The sequence below is a fragment of the Capra hircus genome, chromosome 22, assembly GCF_001704415.2.
Source record: "Capra hircus breed San Clemente chromosome 22, ASM170441v1, whole genome shotgun sequence".
Lineage (NCBI taxonomy): Eukaryota > Metazoa > Chordata > Mammalia > Artiodactyla > Bovidae > Capra > Capra hircus.
In genome coordinates, this window is record NC_030829.1 from 43,929,688 (window position 1) to 43,950,924 (window position 21,237).

Sequence of the window (21,237 nt, forward strand, 5' to 3'; positions counted from 1 at the left end):
TCTCGGCGGTCATCAGGGTCAGCGGTAACAGTTGCTAGTGAGTTTCAGAAGGCCTCCCAGAGGAGTAAACTGCATCCATTCCTGCTTTGCAAATTGGGGTGAGACCCTCATTCGCTTACCATGATCTCCAGAGCTGAGGGCCACTGGGGTGTCCCACATCCCCCCCTGAGTGGCTTGTGTTGTCTCAAGTTTGCACTCCCTGTGGGTCCTGTCTCCAGACTGTAGACTTAGGGCTGGTGATGACCTGTTGTGTCTTGAGTCATCCCTGTGAGTTGGACACCTGCTACCACCTGGGCGCGTCCCACACTCCCAGCAGGGTTTATGGCTTAGGTAACGTCCCACTTTCAGGGCAGGGTGACATTGGATTTGAACCCAGGCGTTTCCTGCCCTGAAGCACCTATCTTTCCACCTCACCTCCCGGTCTTGCTTCTCAGGTCTTCCTCAAGCCTAGATTATGAGAGCAGATGGGACTTGGTTTTAGAGAAAGAAGTCTTTTACTGTATTAGCTGCTTGCAGAACATTGCTTAGGTCTGAACAGTGAGATGAACCTCTTATTCCTTCACAAGTGTCACCATCTCCTGGGGGAGAAGGTTATTGTTGCTTCATCAATTGGATGCTCCACACTTTTCAAAAGAAAGTGTGTGTGTAGGGGGGCATCTGAACATTGCTAAAGGCAGAAGACTTGAATATTCCTTTCAGTGATCCACTTCTAGCATTTTCTCTGTAGGAAATAACCAGAACTGTGTATCAAAGTTAGTCATGCAAAGATTTTTGTCACTAAGCATTATCCCTGATGCTGAGAAGTGAGGATCAAACCAGGTCCCCGCAGGACTGCTGATAAGAAGAGGCACATTCATACCATAGATCAATAGGCGGCTCTTAACAGTCATGTTGTAGAATATTTTATCACAAGGAAAAGGCTCACAATATGTTAAATGGAAAAACAAAAAAGCACATAAAATAACAGTAGATGTTGCTGGGTATCAGTAACCTCAGATACGCAGATGACACCACCCTTATGGTAGAAAGTGAAGAGGAACTAAAGAGCCTCTGGATGAAAGTGAAAGAGGAGAGTGAAAAAGTTGGCTTAAAACAACATTCAGAAACTAAGATCATGGCATCTGGTCCCATCACTTCACGGCAAATAGATGAGGAAACAATGGAAACAGTGACAGACTTTATATTTTTGGCTCTGAAATCACTGCAGATGGTGACTGCAGCCATGAAATTAAAAGATTCTTGCTCCTTGGAAGAAAAGCTATGACCAACTTAGACAGCACATTAAAATGCAGAGATGTTACTTTGCCAACAAACGTCTGTCTAGTCAAGGCTATGGTTTTTCCAGTAGTCATGTATGGATGTGAGAGTTGGACTGTAAAGAAAGCTGAGCACGGAAGAATTGATGCTTTTGAACTGTGGTATGGAGAAGACTCTTGAGAGTCCCTTGGACTGCAAGGGGATCCAACCAGTCAATCCTCAAGGAAATCAGTCCTGAATATTCATTGGAAGGACTGATGCTGAAGCTGAAGCTCCAGTACTTTGGCCACCTGATGCAAAGAACTGACTCATTATAAAAGACCCTGGTGCTGGGAAGGATTGAAGGCAGGAGGAGAAGGGGGCGACAGAGGATGAGATGGTTGGATGGCATCGTCGACTTGATGGACGTGAGTTTGAGCAAGCTCTGGGAGTTGGCAACGGACAGGGAACCCTGGTGTGCTGCAGTCCATGGGATTGTAAAGAGTTGGACATGACTGAGCAACTGATTACTGGGTGGTGGTGATTGTGGGTGGGTTTTATCTTATTCTTAATATTTCTCTCAGCATTGGTCATATGAGTGGTATTATCAGTGGGTTTAAATGTGTGATCTCACAGGACGAGTGTTAAAGGTACCTGGTGGGCACTCAATGGCCGGGCTGGTAGTCTCCATCTCGCCCTTGCCCTTGTGCCTTCTCAAGAGATGGCTTTCTCCAACTGTGCTCCCTGGTGCCTCATCCCAGCCCCTCACCCCTGCTTCCCTACCTGGCACCAGTTATAGCTCTTCACTCACTCTTTCGTGTGGAGACCTGCAGTAGACACCCCAGCTTTCCCAACTGATGACTTAGGTGACAGCCTTGGTCCTATTCTACCTTGTCTTGCAAAGTTAGGGGAGATGGAACTGAATTCGAGAATGACCTCTCATGAACTGACTGTTTCAAAGAGAAAAGGTGGCTGATCATCAGTGTGTTCTGGCTGCTCCACCAGTTTTCAAACTCCATGGATAGGGACCCACATTTCCTGCTGCTTCTCTCCACATTCCCCACGACAGGACTCCCTTTGGGTGTATCACCTCTTCCCCAACAGTTTCCTAATCTGAGTCCAGGAGCCAAGTCCTCCTTACCCTTCCCGTAGCAGGGCCAAAGCATGAGTAGGTGGGAGGTGATGGGGCACTGCATATAAATCCTTGTGGGTTTACATAGATTTGTTTCTGGTCTACATATTCCTGGAGATCTGTTCTGATCCTTGGATGCCCGGAATTGAAAAACAAAGGAAACTGAGGAGTGCATCCCCAGTAATAGCCCACACGCACATCACCTTAGCTGTGTCCGCGAGACTTTCACCAGCTGCATCCACTCCTCACTCAGCAGCCGTGGAGTCTCATCACCTCTGCCCAGACCTTGCCATGGTCAAGGTCTAGTGTGTCACCTTGGCCATCAAGGCCCCTTTCCATGGGCTTCCAGAAGTCTGCCCTGTGTTCTCCCACCTCTGGGCTTCCACGTCTGTCCTCCCCAGTCCTGTCACCCCACATCGCACAGGAAGCCTTCCCAGCCTTCCCATGCTTGAATCTGTGCCAGCACTTCCCCTGTGTGTCTCTCACCACATCCTGCTCCCTAACCTGCCCAGTGATGGCTCTGACTGTTCCCACATTAGCTGTGAGCTCCATGGGGTCAGGGACTATGTCCTTCTGTCTTGTGACAGGGTCACTGCTGAGGTTCAGAGTCTGGCATGGTCTGGGGCATGTAGCAGACGCTCCAATCATTAAATGGAATCTAACGGAAATAGAAATTTTATTTGGGACAACGCCGCCTGAGCAGAGCACCAGGTGTCGACTTGTGGGGCGGAAGTGCCTGCTGAGCTCTGGGTTGCTGAGGGAGTGGAACCCCTTTATTATTACCTAAAAAACATTGCTGGCTGTAGTAAGTGCTCTTCCACCCTGTGGAGGAGGGAGAGGAACAAAAGAGGTTTGGAAGAAAAGGTTGAGGACTGGGGATCTGGATATAGGTTTTGGCCTTGGAAATGGAGTCCTGGACAGGGTGTGTGATCCTTGCACAGGAAAGGGATGGGTCGTGAGGCACTGGGTTTGGGATCAAGGTGTGGTGGAATGAAGTGGAATTGTAGTTGGAATGAAAGTTCCTTTGCTCAACATTGGTCAGTGTCTGGCCCAGAAGGTGGGCTGTGGGCTAGGAAGAGGTCACACAGCCCTAGGAGGCTGAGTGCCTCTGCAAAGAAGAGACAGGAGTTTGCAATAAAGAAAGTCTCAGCTGTGCCAGATGAAGGTCTGAATGCTGGTGACAGGTGTGTGGGGGGTTGGTGCCTGGGCTGGGAGATCTACGTCCCAGCGGCTGCTGCCAGGGCAGGTCCCTCCTGGGAAGGCCTCAACATCCCCCTCCCCGTTGTGAGGTGAAATGAGGGGGTGGGGGTTAGAGCTCGCCCCATGGAGAGAGTGAGGAGGTCCACTCAGAGCCTGATCCTCCGTTTACTGGAGGTATGGCTGCGGAGAAACAGCCCTGGAACTGGTGCTTTGTCCTCTGACCTGGGGCTGGCTTCACCTTACTAAGCTTCAGTTCCTGAGACGGCCCATTCAAGCCCTACACCTCACAAGGCAAGTAGATCAAGCACCTGAAGCCCTCGCCAGGCAAATGAAAACAGCTGATGAACTTTTTCTTTTTTATCATGGTTTGTGCTTTCCTAAGAGCTCATAACTAGTGCGTAGGGACTTTTTTTATTCCTGACTTTATGGGGTCCTGAGGACTGGAAGAATTTAATCTGTTGAATGGATGAATGAGTACAGAAAATGCTTTTAATATTTAGATTCTCATGTCTATTTCGGCACGAAAGACTCAGGCCACACTGCTGGCTGCTGCTCTTTCAAGTTCAGCATCCGCCCACAAACGTATTTCCTGAGAACCTGCTGGGCGCACGGGGATTCGTCCTTATTCTCACTCCCACAGTCGGGGAAAGTGAGGCCCGGGCAGGACCAGACACGCCCAAGGTCAGCCTGGTAGGCGAGGCTGGGGCTCCAAGCGCCTGACCCGGGCCCTCGCCCGCCCGGGCAGCTCGTGCTGCCCATGGCTCGGAGTCGCCACAGTATCCCGTTGGGATACAGATCCCCCGAGCTGTCCTCGGGGGAACGGGATTCGGCAGGCTGCGCACCCTTTCCCGGACCCAGTAAATTATCTCCCAAATGGGTGCTGGGCATGCCCCGGGGGCCAGGTCTCCCCTTTCCTTCCCCAGCCTTCCCTGGGACCCCAACAGGGTGCGGCGTGGGAAGTGCTGAGCAGCGGCCAAGCGTGACTGAGTCCGAGCTCCCCGCCACCCGGCCTGGCGCCTGCTGGGGTCCCCGGCCCGCCTCCCGCCCACGTGGCCGGCCCGGCCTCTCCGCCCCCGGCCCCGCCCCGCCCCGGGGAGCCGCCCCCGTAGCCGCCGCTGCCAGAGTCTTAGCGGCGGTTCGCGCCGCAGCCCCGCGGGTCGAGCCGGTGCTGGGAGCCGAGGTAAGTGTGGGCGGCTGGCCTGGAGCCTCGCTACCCGGCTAGACCTTCCCCGGCTGGAGACCCTGCTAGGCACCCTGGGGCGGGAGGCTTTCCCGGGCTGGTTCCTCTCCACCTTCACCCACCAAGCCGGAGCTAGACCCCACCTCCGAGCCGCCCTCGTTCCATCCCGGTGCCCGCGGCAGAGTGTGCGCTCCTGGCTCCGCGCTCCCTGAACGCTCAGGGGAACCCTGGACGGCACAGGCAGTGCCACCACCAGCCCCGACCGGCCGCCGCTCCGCGGGAGACCCTGACTCCGATCCCCTGGTAGCTCTTGGGCTAAAAGTTCCCGGACCCACTTCCGGGGAGGGAGATCCACCTGTCTTGGGGTGCAGCCCCTTTCCCTCCGCGTGTCTTCCCGTTGGGCGCTGTTTGTCGGAACTCGCGGGACTACCAGTCACTTCGCGGCGGGGAACCCGGCTTTGGGCGCGCGGGGCGGTGGCTGCGGTTTCGGTCCCACTCGGGCCCGCGTGCTCGTTGCTGCTTAAACTAAGCGGCTCGAGGATCCAGGGAGGAGCAGGGGGAGGCGGACACCGTGGGGTTAAGGCGAACTTCGGTCTCTCGTAGCCAGAGAGGGGCAGGCGTCTTCCGAGTATGGGAGTTTCTACTGAGTCGAGTTCCCGTGGGCTTTGCCACGAGGAAGAACCTCGCTTGCCTTATCAGCGGCCTCATCAAGGGTTTATAAGTTGATGAAACTGAGTGGCTTGTTCCTCGAGGGCTCTCACTCCGTTTAATGCCTAAACCAGGCTTGCCTCCAGCACTGGGCAAGGATGCGACAACCGCCAAAAGGTGGTTGTCATGGGTGAAGTAGCAGAAAATTATTTTTAAGCAGTTCCTGCACTGCCCAGGTGTTAGCACCTTCTTCTACCCTGGGTGCCGAAGAGTTTTGCTGGGTCTGGGTGTCAGCTGCAGGTTACTTCACCTGCTCATGCCTCAGTTTCCTCATCTGTAGAGTGGAGATGATAACAGTACAAACCCTAAAAGGTTGTGTGAGATTAAATTTTTTATTGTAGTGCCTGGTACAGGCTAAGTTCTCCCTCGGTTATCTGTCCTTCTTGTTACTATTTTGACTGATATTAACAGAGCACCCCCATCCCTAACTAACTTCACTGTGAGCTAGGTGAGCAAGCTCTCCGCACTTCCCTGTTTCCTGATAAAGACCTGAATTATTTACACAGTAGCCGTGGTGTCCCCTTCCACCTTGAAACACTTGGGCTTTGCATTAACACTTCCTATGCTTAACCAGCCTTGTGTGAAATGTTATCTCAGAATGTGAAATTAGAGATGACCTTTGTCAAGGACAATCCTGGAAAATGTGGTCCTGGACCTTCTCTGGAGGCTCTGGGGTGTTGTGGGATGTTTCCCTCACTGGGGTGTAGTGGGTAAGGTTTCATTAGGACCCCTTCAGGCCTTGGTCCCCCTGACAGGCTGACATCTATCGGAGCTAGAAGAGGTAGTGTGGGAGTCTCTTTATGGGTCTGAGGGCCTGATCTTGTCCCCTCTCTTTCTTTTACTCACCTCTAAGGTTGTCCATTCCATCAGTGGGGCGCTCCTGGGCTGAACCAGTTTAGTTTTTTCTTATAGCAGTGGTAACCAGACAGACATTCTTAACCTGGGGCTCTAAGAACCTTCTGAAATACACCTGAGATGCTTGGAGCACAGGTGTGTATTTTTTCAGAGGGTTCTCTTTACATTGTAGTCTACAAAAGGCCCGCATCCCCCAAATGTGGGCCCTGAACATCAGGTGGGAAGATGGGAGTTATGGTCCCCTATATAAGACAGGCCCACTTTTTTATGGAGTCAAGATGTCAGCATTTCCTCTGTTCCTGTAGGTAGGGGTGTACGCATGTTCCTTTGTGCCCTTGCTCAGAGCACACCTGCCAAGTGGAAAGTTCAGAGTCAAATCAGCTCTGCCTTGACTTGAGAAAATCTGATAAAGTCAGTGGGGAAAGAAGGCAGGCGGGGGTGGGAGGAGATGGAGACATGTGTTTAGGGCCTGTGGTGGGGCCTTTAGGATAGGGTGCAGTTGATGACTATCTGAACTCAACTTGTCAGGAGACTCCTCAGGCTTCTCTTTTGCACATGCTTTTCCTTCTGCTGAGCACACGCTTTCACCACCTTTTCTCATGTCTGGCACTTCATGCCATTTAGCTCAGATGTTTCCTCTGTAGAAAAGTTTCCCCTGACAACTTTGTCCAGAGCAGCCCCCCACTCTGTCAGTTTCTGTCATGTTCCCCCATTTTAAAAATTTAATTTTATTTTTGGTTGGTTGCACTTGGTCTTGGTTGCTGTGTGAGGACTTTCTCTAGTTGCAGTGTGCTGGCTTCTCATTGCGGTGGCTTCTCTTGTTGCAGAGCACGGGCTCTAGGTGTGTAGATTCAGAAGCTGTGGCACACAGGTTTAGTTGCTCTGCAGCACGTGGGATCTTCCCAGACCAGGGATCCCTCGCATTGGCAAGCGGATTTGTACCCTCTGCACCACCAGAGAAGGCCCGCATTCCCCCGTTGTATTTTACTCTTGGAGTTTGTCTCAAATGGTTTTCCTCATGTATCTGCTCATGGGTTTATTGTCTTCATCCACCCAGAAGAATGTAGCATCCTGTTGCCCTTGTCCCTGCTCCACTCTGGCCCCTGGCACACAATAAGTACTCACTAAATGTCCGTGAGGGACAGCACGTGTTGAGTATCCACTGAGGGAGGCTTGTGGAGGCTGGAGAGGTTTAGGAGTAGTGAAACGCAAAGGAACTGGCCGATAGGAATGCCAGTCTACAGTGTGACATTTGAGGTCACATAGTTCAGCCTGCAGTTTAAACCACCTCCACAGCACCTCCTCCTAGTTACTGCTTAACCCAAGCTTGGATCCTCCAATGAAGGGAACTCGTTGCCTCCTGAGAGAGCCTATTCCTGTCAGAGAAAGATGTGGGATGCAGAGAACGGGATGTCGTCCCCATACCCACTCTGATGAGGAGGAGAGGGGCATGCTGCTACTCCAGGTTTTCTGGTCCATGTTGCATCCTGCTCCTTTCATCCATCACCATCCATCCCAGCGAGCTGCCTCTATTTCTCTGCCATCACCAAGGTTCCTGAGCCCCTGACCAGAACTCAGTGTGCTCCTGAGTCAAAAGTCATTGGAGGGAGCCTGAGGCGAAGAGGCATCAAAGGAAACTGCAATTGTTTAGAAACCTTCGAGGCCAAGCTCTGTATCGTTCAGGCTCTTGTAACTCATTGGGCAGGAGGGGTGGTGGCCATGAGGTTATGGGGGTCTGTTTCTTTCATTCTTTTTGTTCTTTTTTGAGATTTGTCCAGTTAATTCCTTAATCAGTTTATTAATTATAGTCTTAGCTATATTTTTAAAAAATTAGTCCTTGGACCCATTACCTTAATGATTTGTAAAGATATCACCTGATTCATATCACCTCGCACAAACGGGTTGAAACTTGAATGAAAACAAAATGTTTATATATATAATTCTAATTTATTGACTCAGTTCCAATTTCTGAGGGAGGTCACCAGTGTGATGAGTGGAGCGGGGTCCACTGTGGAGAGGTTAAGAGGAAAACTTTGCTTTTAGTCCCATGTACCTTAGCAACTTAGCTCAGCTAATTTGCTTATTCAAGAATCACTTATAGAGGGAGTGCCCTGGCATTGGACACACAGCCGTCAAAGAAACCAACAGCACTCCTCCCTTCAGAGTTCACATCACAGGGGTGAAGATGGGTAATAGACAGCTAGACCTATACACGACTGATGTGACTTAGCAGCAGCAGCAGCAGCAGCAGACCTATAATAAGATGCCAAGGGGTATGATCAGTGTGATGAAGGAGATGAATCTGGGTAAGAGGATTCAGAGTAGCTGGGACGGAGGCAGGGTTGTTTTAAGTTAGGGAATGTCGCTGCTGCTGCTGCTGCTGCTGCTGCTGCTGCTGCTGCTGCTGCTGCTGCTGCTGCTAAGTCGCTTCAGTCGTGTCCGACTCTGCAACCCCAGAGACGGCAGCCCACCAGGCTCCCCCATCCCTGGGATTCTCCAGGCAAGAACATTGGCTCTGAGGAAGCAGCATTTGAGTGGAAACCCATTTGAAAGAGGGAGCAGCCTTGTGGGTGGCTTGGGGAAGACCACTCTTTACATGTGGATATGGTCTGTCTCCCTGGGGAAGGGAGAAAGGAAATGAGGCAGCATAGGCAGAACCTCCCCCACCCTCTCTCCAGACCTTAGCAGGTGGCTGGAGTGAGATCTCAGCATGGTGTGCACTCCTGGTTGACCAGAAGGCTGGTGTCTTTCCTTTCCAGAGGGTGGGACCTGGGGCAGTGATGTTCCTGAAACTGCTGCCCGGGCAGTGAGCATGAACCTTGGGGGCTTGATGCAGGATTCTCCTTGGTTATAGCTGTGTGTGTGTGTGTGTGTGTGTGTGTGTGTGTGTGTGTGTTGGAATATACCGTGGAAAAGGAACGAACGTAGCAGCCTTCAGTAAATGCCAGTTAATCTGAATCGCTGTGCCTTGTGCGGCTGAGCCCCGCACCAACATCTTAACATGTCTGTGTGTGTCACATACCCTCATTTTCCAGACCAGAAAGCTGAGGTTGGAGTGATGAATAACTTGCCAACTGTGTGTCTTCTTGGGCCTCTTGTCAGTTGTGCTGAGAGAGATGGAGGTGAAGAGAATCTTCCCTGAATATCCGTTCAGTGACATGAAGAGAGATGGTTGTTTTAAGTATCTTAAGCCTCTCTTGGGTGCACATCCCTGTGGAATGTCAGCTGTGGGAGGGAGAGCAAGTGCTTAGCCCCTGGCTCAATGAGGGCTTGTTGGGACATTTGGTGGGTGCCCCAGGGTCTCTGGTGGCTGTGGAGTAAGAGGGCTAGAGGAGGTGATCACTTTCATTTCCCAGGTGTCTCCTGACTTTTCTAAGGTAAAGCACAAGTTTTCAGGGCAGAACTGGACATGGGGCCCAAGTCAAAAGAGGAATGCTCAGAAAGAGAGGCTGGGTCCCGCAGCCAGAGTTGGAGGACAGAGGAGGCAGCTTGGTGTCTTGCCTGGCTCAGCCAGCTAAAGAACAAGCTAGTTAGTTACCGGTCCAACTTGGCTCCTTATCCCAACACTCCACCTCCACTTCCAGCTAGCATATGGTAACTTTATGGGTCTGAATTTGCTGGTAGAACCCCAGGCTCTGAATTCAACTCCAGTTCTGAGCTCCGTAATATTTTCCTGGAAACTGGAGCAGAGTACTGACCTGGGCAGATTGAAATGTCTAGAGGTTGTAGAGATGGCAGTTGGGGTCCTGTGCTCCAGTCTGTGCTGCAGTGTTAACCAGGGGAGTGACCTTGGACAAGGTGCTTAACCTCTCCGAGCCTGTTTCAGTGAACCAGTGAAGTTGCTCAGTCGTGTCTGACTCTTTGCAATCTCATGGAGTGTAGCCTACCAGGCTCCTCCATCCATGGAATATTCCAGGCAAGAGTCCTGGAGTGGGTTGCCATTTCCTTCTCCAGGGGATCTTCCCAACCCAGGGATTGAAGCCAGGTCTCTCACATTGCAGGCAGACACTTTACCGTCTGAGTCACCAGGGAAGACCCCAAGCCTGTTTGTCCATCTGTAAAGGGAGGTAGTGCTTGCCTGTACCTCGGGGTTTTGCTCTGAGCATTTATTGAAAAGATATTTGCAAAGTGCTTACCCCCATCACAGCCTGCATGCTGGGGGCTTGCTGGGGTCATCATCTGGTACTTAGGACTGACTCGGGTCACTCCATCACTTGTTTGTGCTCCTATCGAAAAGGTGTGCTCAGACACACTGGAAGTTCTTCATTCAGATTTGGGGACGTTAGTGGTGTGGATGTTATTCTTTTTGGAGACCATCTTATTAGACAAATCTGGATAATGGAGTTGGCAATCAGTTTATGGTGAGACAGAGGCCAAGTTGAACTGCTGCCGAGACCTCTTGCCCAACTGTAGCCCCCGTTCTCTCCCAGCAGCGGCCCATGTGCTCACGGCCGCCACTCCCCAAGGGGCACATGACACCTTTGGAACTCGGCTGCTTCAGCTCACTGATCGAATTCACCTTCACCCCTGGTCCCCACTGGTTCCTGTAACAGAATGAACCTCACAGCCCAGTGAACCTGGCATCCGCTTTCAAATCTGTGCTCCTCCTGTTCCCACTACCTGGGATGCTCTTCTGTTCTCCACTTTCACAGCTTCCCTCACTACCCAACTCCAGTGGCCTCTTCCTTTTTCTTCTGTTTTGGCTAGAGAAAGAAATTATCTTTTGCATGGCATGCCCTGATTGTTTCTTAGTAAATAGAAAAGCACGCAAATCAGAAATTGTAGAGTAGATAATGAAGTTCCACCTCCCTCATCCCAGGCTTACATCCAGAAAGAACATTTATGATCAGCTGGCTGTGTATTTCTCTTACAATCTTACATAACAAGTTTGTGTACCTGTGTATATATATATTTTTAAGGCTAACACAATCACTTACTTTGCATGTATTCTTCTCCAGCCTTGTTCTTTTTTTCCTATTTAACCATAGGTCCAAGAGCAGCTTCTCTGTCCATATGCTGTCTTGTTTTTACCTGCGCTGGCTCTCACCTTCCCCTGGAAGAGTGTACACATTTGTGTGGAAATGTATTTTCACTTCTCTTAGGTACATACTGAGCAGTGGAATTGCAGGTCGTATGGTGACTCAATGATTAACGTTTTGAGGACCCGCCAAATGTTTGCCTTGTGGCTGTTCCACTCTGCAATCCTACCAGCAGTGTGTGAAGGCTCCAGTTACTCCACATCCTAGTGATGCCGACCACTGGCCGTCTTCCTGATCACTGCCGTTCTAGCCCAGGTGAAGTGATCTCATTGTGGCTTTGATTTTCATTTTCCTAATGGTTAGGGGTGTTAGATATGTTTTTTAACTTCATTTTTTAAAGCAGTGTTGGGTTTATAATAAAATTGAGAGGAGGGTACAGAGATTTCCCCCTTGCTCCTTGCTCCCACACATGCCTCGCTCACCAGCATGCTACATTCATCACCAAGGATGAACTTGCAGTGGCCCATCATGAACATCTAAATTCTGTAGTTGACCTAAGGGCTCCTCGCTTTTGGTGTTCTACTTTCAGTAGACTTGGGTAAATGTACAGTGACATCCATCCATCTTAACAGTATCATACAGAATATTTCACTACTGTAAGAACCCTCTGTGCTCTACCTGTTCATACGTTCCTCCACCCCTGCTGTATTCACTGGTCTTTTCGTTGTCTCCACGGTTTTGCCTTTTCTAGAATTTCATACTGTTGGAATCATACACAGTGTATCCTTCTCATTTTGGCTTCTTTTCGTTAGTAATATGAACTTAAGATTTCCCATGTCTTTGCATGAATTGATAGCACATTTTTAGCGCTGACTGACATTCCATTGTCTGGGTGTATCCCAGTTTATTTTTCCCTTTACCTACTGAAGGCCGTGTTGGTTGCTTCCAAGTACTGAAAATTATGAATAAAGCCTCTATAAACATCTATGTGCAGGTTTTTGTGTGGACATAAGCTTTCAGCTCTTTTGGGTAAACACCAGGGAGTGGATCATATGATAAGGGTGTCCTAGTTTTTGTGTGTGTTTTCTTTTTTGGCTGTGCTGGGTCTTTATTGCTACATGTGGTCTTTCTGTATTTGCAGTGAGCAGGGGCTGCTCCTCGCTGCGGTGCATGGGCTTCTCATTGCAGTGGTTTCTCTGGTTGGGAGCATGGGCTCTGGGCACGTGGCCTTCAGTTGTCTGGCTTCAGTAGGTGTGGCTGGTGTGCACAAGAGCAAGGGCTTGGAAGTTGTGGTGCACGGGATCGATCCCAGGTCCCCTGCAGTGGCAGGTAGATGCTTAACCCCCAGGTCACCAGGGAAGCCCCAGTGTGTCTGGTTTTTTAAGAAACCTTCAAACTGTCTTTCAAAGTGACTGTACCATTTTGCATTCCCAGCAACAGTATATGAGAGAGTGCCTGTTGCTCCACCTGCTAGTCAGCATTTAGTGTTGCTGGTATTCTGGATTTTAGCCTTTGTCATAGGCACGTAATGGTATCCTCCTTGCTGTTTTACTTTGTTTCCCTGTTGTCACCTGATGATATGTAGCATCTTTTCCTATGCTTACTTACCAGGAATGTATCTTCTTTGTCGAGGTGTCTTTTAAGGTCTTTAGGCCATTTTTCATTCACATTGTTTCTTTTTATTCAGTTTTAAGAGTTGTTGGTATATTTTGTGTAACAGTCCTTTATCACTTGTCTTCCACTCTGCGGCGTATCTTCTTTTATTCTTGGTATTATCTATTGCAGAGCAGGAATTTTTCTAATTTTATGAAGTCCAGTTTATTATTTCTTTCATGGATTGTGTTTTTGGTGTTGGATCCAAAAAGTCATCACCATTACAAGGTATTCTAGGCTTTGTGCTGTTTTAATTTTTGGGAGTTTCAGACATTTGCCTTTTACAATCTCTGTGATATATCTTGAGTTAATTTTTGTGAAGGATGTGATGTCTATGTCTAGATTTTCTTTTTCTTTTTGTATATGTTCAGTTGTTCTCAGCATCATTTGTTCAAAAGGTGGTCTTTGCCCCATTGTATTGTCTTTGTCCTTTGATCAGTTGACTGTATTTATGGGGGTCTATTTCTTGGCTCTCTGTTCTGTTCCATTGATTATTTTTTTGTCTCATCTTTTGCCAGTACTGTGCTGTTTTGATTACTGGAGCTTTGTAGTAAATCCTGATGTCTTGTAGTGTCAGCCCTCCAACTTTGTTCTCCTTCAGTATTGTGTTGATTGACTATCTTTTAATGTGTTCATCAGCCATTTGTACATCGTCTTTGGAGAAATGTCTGTTCAGATGTTTTGCTTATTTGAAAAACTGGGTTGTGTTTTTATTATTGAGTTATAAGGTTCTTTATATATTTTAGATTCAGTTCCTTATCAAATAGATACATTATTTTTCAGTATTTTCTGCCATTCTTTGGGTTGGTCTTTTCACTTTTTTGATGGTGTCCTTTGAAGCCCAAGGTTCTAATTTAGGTGAAGCCAACTTACCTATTTTTCTTGTGTTGCTCCTGCTTTTGGTGTCTTAACTAAGAAACTTTTACCTAATCTAAGATCATAGATACTTATGGCTAGATTTTCTTCTAAGGAAAATCTTACAGTTGTAGCTCTTATATTTAGGTCTTTGATCCATTTTGGGTTACTTTTTGTGTATGGTGTGAGGTAGAACCAGTACAGCTTCATCCTTTTGCATGTGGATACCCTGTTGGCCCTGCACAGTCTGTTGAAAAGACTGTTCTATTGACTTGTTTTGACATCCTTGTCAGAAATCAGTCACAAATGTGTTTATTTTTGCATTCTCAGTTCTGTTCATCTATATGTCTGTCCTTATGATACTACCATTGTCAGTACTGTCTTGATTATTATACCCTTGTAGTAAGTTTTGAAATCAACAATTATGAATTCTTCCACCTTTGTTCTTTTCTGTGATTGTTTTGGCTCTTTTGTGTCCCCATATGAATTTTAAGATCAGCTTGTCATTTTCTGCAAAAAAGATAGCTAAGTATTTGACAAGGGTTGTACTGAGTCTGTAATCAGTGGGAAGTGTGACAATCTCATCAATACTAAGTCCAGTCCTGAAATACTTTTCCTGGGTGCGTCACTCACCTCCACCGGTCGTTGTCTTATGGAGACACACTCAGAGGCTCACCCTTCAGGCTGCACAGACAAAAATCCAGGAACATCAGCATCTTTTTTCGTTGTTAGAGAAAGTGACACCATATAGTGTGGCGTTTAATGCTGAAGACCTTGGATAAGACACTTACCCCCCAATTTTGTGGAATGGGAGTGCATCTGGCACTGACCAAGCATACGACCGACCTGCTCCCTTTACTCTGAGGGTGTGATGCAGATCCCTAACGATCCTCCCCAATTCCCCCGCCTCTGTGCCTTGAGAAATGTGGTGAGAACTATGGACCCCACACCCTGGAGGTACCAGGGAATGGTGGAAGGCATTGGAGTAAGGCTGCATTTTAACTTGTTTTATCTACTAGGCAAATAGATTGCATTTAATGGGAGGGTTTTTGCTGCTAAGCATGCCCCCCCCCCCATCATAGTTTGAAGAATGGAATAAAAATAAGAACGGAATACTATCACATATTAAAAGATTAGTTTACACCCCTACATGTGCTTATATGTTCCAGATGTAATGCCTTGGCACAAGTCCAAGGTTGTATTCTCACAGAAGAAGAAATAAGCACAGCACCTACGTGTGCATCTGTAGGAACCTGGTCTTCTGAATTTAAGGAACAACCTGGGGACTCCATTGGAAACTGCACATCCACTCACACCTCAGCTTACTCTCAGCTGGGACAAGGAGCTCCATTTTAAACAAAACAGTGCTAATGCATGTGTGGGTGTATTTGTGTTTGTCTGTGGTGGGGGATTGGAGGTGTTTATCACTGTTGTTACAAAAACGTTGGGGCTGAGTTTTTCATTTTTGGAGGGGAAAAACTTAGATGCAATAGAAATTGTTTTGAGATCTTCAAAATCTAAGCTCCTTTGGTTTAACAAATTCCCTTTATCTAAACTGTAAGAACAGTTCATAGGGATTTCATTTCCATTCTTAAGTGAGTGTGCCTGCATGTGCGGCTGGAAAGTTAGGGGAAAAACACAGTGACATAACCCAGCCCCCAAACAAGGAAGCGCGTTACAGAGCTGAGGTTCCAGCCTCAGAAGGTGCAGCTTAACTGACCTTAAGTAACCTCTTTTTATGACACATCTCCCGGGGGGGTGGGGGTGGGGGAGAGAACTGTGCCTCTCCAGCATGGCTTTAATTTTACAAAAGCCCTGTGCAGCCTTGCAGACTCAAGTGGTTTTCTTAGCAAATCACATTTCATGTCTTCTGGGCTGGGCAGGGCCTCACTAATCCTTGGCCAGCATTGTGAGTCAGAAAATATTTAAATGACCGCCTGAGTCCTTTGAGAAGAGAGAGTTGGCAAGTTATCTTAGGAAGCTGGAGTGACTCTTAGGCAGCGCTGCAGGAAACAGGCATAAAATTGACACCAATGTTAGCAGCTTTCTTTTACTATTACCTCTTAGAGTGAGATAATAATGACAGTGCTACCAAATTTTATTGAGCACTTACTATATGGTGGAATCTGGCTGTTCACACTTGTTTTTCACTGTGACCCATTGTAAGACAAAAATGTAAACAGTCTGTCTGTGTAACCTGGTCTGTGTGTGTGTGTGCACGTCTCTAAAGCAAATTTGGTAACACAGTACTCACCCTCTGTAGGTCTAGTGTCCTCTGATAATTCTTACCTACATTGATGAATTTACGCTATTTTTAACAAATGATGGTTGTGAGACCCAGGAAATTTATTTCACTAATAGGTCAGAAACTTACTATTTGAAAAATACTGCTACACAATTTACTTTGTGTTTTATACGTACTATCACATTTACTTCTCACAGCAAACTCATGGAGGGGGTATTATTTACCCCCATTTTATATTAGAAAAAATTGAGGCACGCAGAGGTAACTTGCCCAGGGCCACTCTGTGAATGATAGTGGAGCTGGACTTGAACCCAGAAAGATCTGGTACTGTTATCAGTTCAAAGGAATATAGTGTACGTTGGTATCCTAATGAGTTGTTATACTCTGAAAAAAAATTAGCCATGGAAAGGATACAAAATTATTACCACTAGTATGATGTATAGTTGCATTTAAAATTAATGTAAATACTTTGATGGGTTTGATCAATATATAGACAGATGTTATTCTTCCTTGATGTGCTGTGTTTTGTGGGGGTTTTTTGTTTACCTTTTAAATCATGTAATGACTTGACATTTTATGAAAGTATTGATTGCAAGAGATGATTTCTGATAGGAATTCAGTTATTTTAGGAGTGTATTAGGGTTCTCCAGAGAAACAAAATCCATAGTATACAAAAGGCTGTAGAATATTATCATCAGTTCAGTTCAGTCTCTCAGTCGTGTCCGACTCTTTGCGACCCCATGGAATGCAACACACCAGGCCTCCCTGTCCATCACCAGCTCCTGGAATTTGCTCAGACACATTGCCGTTGAGTCGGTGATGCCATCCAACCACCTCATCCTCTGTCGTCCCATTCTCCTTCCACCTTCAATCTTTCCCAGCATCGAGGTCTTTTCAGATGAGTCACTGATTCGCATCAGGTGGCCAAAGCATTGATGTTTCACCTTCAGCATCAGTCCTTCCAATGAATATTGAAGACTGATTTCCTTCAGAATGGACTGGTTGGATCTCCTTGCAGTCCAAGGGATTCTCAAGAGTCTTCTCCAACACCACAGTCCAAAAGCATCAATTCTTCGGCACTCAGCTTTCTTTATAGTCCAACTCTCACATCCATACATGACTACTGGAAAAACCATAGCCTTGACTAGACAGACATTTGTTGGCAAAGTAACGTTTCTGCTTTTTAATATGCTGTCTAGGTTGGTCATAACTTTCCTTCCAAGGAGTAAGCATCTTTTAATTTCATGGCTGCAATCACCATCTGCAGTGATTTTAGAGCCCCCCAAAATAAAGTCTGCCACTATTTCCACTGTTTCCCCATCTATTTGCTATGAAGTGATGGGACCGGATGCCATGATCTTAGTCTTCTGAATGTTGAGCTTTAAGCCAACTTTTTCACTCTCCTCTTTCACTTTCATCAAGAGGCACTTTAGTTCTTCACTTTCTGCCATAACGGTGGTGTCATCTGCATATCTGAGGTTATTGATATTTCTCTCGGTAATCTTGACTCCACCTTGTGCTTCACCCAGCCCAGCGTTTCTCATGATGTACTCTGCATAGAGGTTAAATAAGCAGGGTGACAATATACAGCCTTGACATACTCCTTTTCCTATTTGGAACCAGTCTGTTGTTCCATGTCCAGTTCTAACTGTTGCTTCCTGGCCTGCATACAGATTTCTCAGGAGGCAGGTCAGGTGGTCTGGTATTCCCATCTCTTTTAGAATTTTCCACACTTTTTTGTGATCCACACAGTCAGAGGCTTTGGCGTAGTCAATAAAGCAGAAATAGATGTTTTTCGGCAACTCTCTTGCTTTTTTGAAGATCCAGTGGATGTTGGCAGTTCAATCTCTGGTTCCTCTGCCTTTTCGAAAACCAGCTTGAACATCTGGAAGTTCACGGTTCACGTATTGTTGAAGCCTGGCTTTGAGAATTTTGAGCATTACTTTACTAGCGTGTAAGATGAGTGCAATTGTACGGTAGTTTGAGCATTCTTTGTCATTGCCTTTCTTTGGGATTGGAATGAAAACTGACCTTTTCCAGTCCTGTGGCCACCGCTGCCTCTTCCAAATTTGCTGGCATATTGAGTGCAGCACTTTCGCAGCATCATCTCTTAGGATTTGAAATAGCTCAACTGGAATGCCATCACCTCCACTAGCTTTGTTCGTAGTGATGCTTCCTAAGGCCCACTTGACTTCACATTCCAGAATGTCTGGCTCTAGGTGAGTGATCACACCATCACATACATCCTTCTGTGTATTCTTGCCACCTCTTCTTAATCTTTTCTGCTTTTGTTAGGTCCATACCATTTCTGTCCTTTATTGAGCCTATCTTTGCATGAAATGTTCCCTTGGTATCTCTAATTTTCTTGAAGCGATCTCTAGTCTTTCCCATTCTCTTGTTTTCCTCTATTTCTTTGCATTGATCACTGAGGAAGGCTTTCTTATCTCTCCTTGGCATTCTTTGGAACTCTGCATTCAAAAGAGTGTATCTTTCCTTTTCTCCTTTGCTTTTTGCTTTTCTTCTTTTCACAGCTATTTGTGAGGCCTCCTCAGACAGCCATTTTGCTTTTGTAATGCTGAAGAAGCTGAAGTTAAACGGTTCTATGAAGACCTACAAGACCTTCTAGAACTAACACCCAAAAAAGATGTCCTTTTCATTATAGGGGACTGGAATGCAATAGTAGGAAGACAAGAAACACCTGGAGTAACAGGCAAATTTGGCCTTAAAGTACAGAATGAAGCAGAGCAAAGGCTAATAGTTTTGCCAAGAGAACTCACTGGTCATAGCAAACACCCTCTTCCAACAACACAAGAGAAGACTCTACACATGGACATCCCCAGATAGTCAACACCGAAATCAGATTGATTATAATCTTTGCAGCCAAAGGTGGAGAAGCTCCATACAGTCAGCAAAAATAAGACCGGGAGTGGACTGTGGCTCAGATCATGAACTCCTTATTGCCAAATTCAGACTTAAATTGAAGAAAGTAGGGAAAACCACTACACCATTCAGATATGACCTAAATCAAATCCCTTATGATTATACGATGGAAGTGAGAAATAGATTTAAGGGAGTAGATCTGATAGATAGAGTGCCTGATAAACTATGGACGGAGGTTCATGACATTGTACAGGAGACAGGGATCAACACCATATCCAAGGAAAAAAAAGAATATTGTATAACAGTGTATAATGTATCAGCGTATAATGATGTGTTATGCATAGTATACATATGGTACAATATTATATAATAGAATGTTTTACATATTATATATATATATACACACACATACCATATACATAGGGAGAGTGAGCAAGAGTGAGCACAAGAGAAGGAGAGAGAGAGAGATTTATTTTAATAATCGGTGTTTCTTGTCTGTGATCGTCGAGCCTTGGCAATTTCAAAATGTTCAGAGTAGGCTAGCAAGTTGGAGACTCAGGGAAGAGTTGCAGTTTGAATCCCAGGGCCATCTGCTGGCACGGTGCCTTCCTGCTAGTGGAGATCAGCCTTTGTTCAGTTAAGTCCTTTGACTATTTGGATAAGGCCCACCCATATTATGAACACAGTTTGTTTAACTCTATTGGTTTAAATGTTAATTTTGTCTAAAAAAAAATTCCTGTACCTTCACAGAAACATCTTGAATAATGTGTGATGAAATATCTGAGCCTTAGGGTCTAGCCAAATTGATATTTAAAATGAAGTATCACAGAGGTTAAGATACTGTTAGAAGTTGTTCAGAAGAAAGGAATAAGGCAATGGGAAGCAGAAGGGTGGTAATGTTACAACTGGGAGGACATTTCAGAAAGAACTCCGTCTGCCATGACTAATTGCAAAATAAGGCCATCCCCCTGCAGTTACAGAGCGACAGACGGCATGGATTGGCAGATGGGGGTGGGGGCCGGAGTGGCTCGGATTCTCTGCCTTTGAGTTGAATGGATTTTTCACACATTTCACTTTTAGATCAGAGGCCTGAAAATTCATGGCCCTAACTGAGCAGGGCCATTTATCTGCAGCTACTGGGTGCTTGTTCAGTAGTTTTATCTCAATTGCTTTATGTGCTAATGCGGCATTTGTGTTTTAGCCTAAACTTGGGAGACTGCTCCTGTCTCCTGAGCCACCAGCTGCCACACAGCTGTGGTGACCTGTGGGTCACTGGCCACAGGAATTGCTGGTGCCCCAGGGCTGTCTGTGGGGGAACTCAGGCCGCATGTGTAAACGTGATGTCCCAGACAACATTATTATAGTTTTAATTGTATCTTTTTTTTAAATTGAGATATGTCACATACCATAAAATCAATCACATTAAAATATATAATTTAGTAGCAATTTTTAGTATATTCATAAGGTTTTGCAGCCATTACAGCTGTCTGATTCCAGAGTATTTTCATCATCGCAAAGTACATTTATTTTGAAAGTAAATATTCAATAACACTGTCCCATGATGAGGTCTGTCCCATCAGTACATACCATGCATGCTGTTATTTTTTCCAATTTAAAGAAAAAAAGAAAACAACCCACACACTTCTTTCCTTCAGTCGGCCTGCCATTTCTTTTCAGTTGAGAGCAAAATTTCTTGAAACAATTGTCTGCACTTGCTGACTCCCAATTATTTGCCCCCTGTGCTTTCTCACTATTTCTTAATAAAAAAAGTGATAAACTATACACAATGTAAAATTTACCATCCCAGACATCTCTAAGTGTTCAGTGTAGTAGTGTTAAGTATGTTTACACAGTTGTGCAGCTGTTTCCTGAACTTTTTCATCTTGCAGAACTAAAACCCTGTATTCATTAAATGACTGTTCTCCATGTCTCCCTCTCTGCAGACCCTAGCAGCCACCACTGTTTTCCATCTCTATGAATTCACTACTGTAGATGCCCCCTACAAGTAGAATCAATATGTGTATTTATTTGTGAGGTGGTACTTGCCTTTCTTGGTGACTGGCTTCTTTCGCTTAGTTTAATGTCTTCAGTTTACATCCAAGTTGTAGCCTGTGTCAGTATGTGCTTTGTTTTTCCCCTAAGGCTGAATAGTATTCCATTGTATGTGAAAGATCACATTTTGATTATCCATTCATCTGTTGTGGAGGCATTTGGTTTGCTTTCACTTTGGCAGTTGGATAATGTCGCCATCCCAATTCTCTTATCTCTTTCTTCTTTTTTTAATATTTTGGTTGTGCTGTACAGTATGTGAGAT

General features: G+C 46.3%; 1 protein-coding gene across 1 annotated transcript in view; it reads left to right on the plus strand.

Moving 5' to 3' along the window:
- The window catches only part of ARHGEF3 (Rho guanine nucleotide exchange factor 3), a 311,339-nt gene continuing 294,782 nt past the window's right edge, over nt 4,681-21,237 (plus strand). Inside the window, exon 1 of the mRNA XM_018038210.1 lies at nt 4,681-4,748. The gene's annotated coding sequence lies outside the window, so the exon portion shown is untranslated. The remainder of the gene's footprint in view (nt 4,749-21,237) is intronic.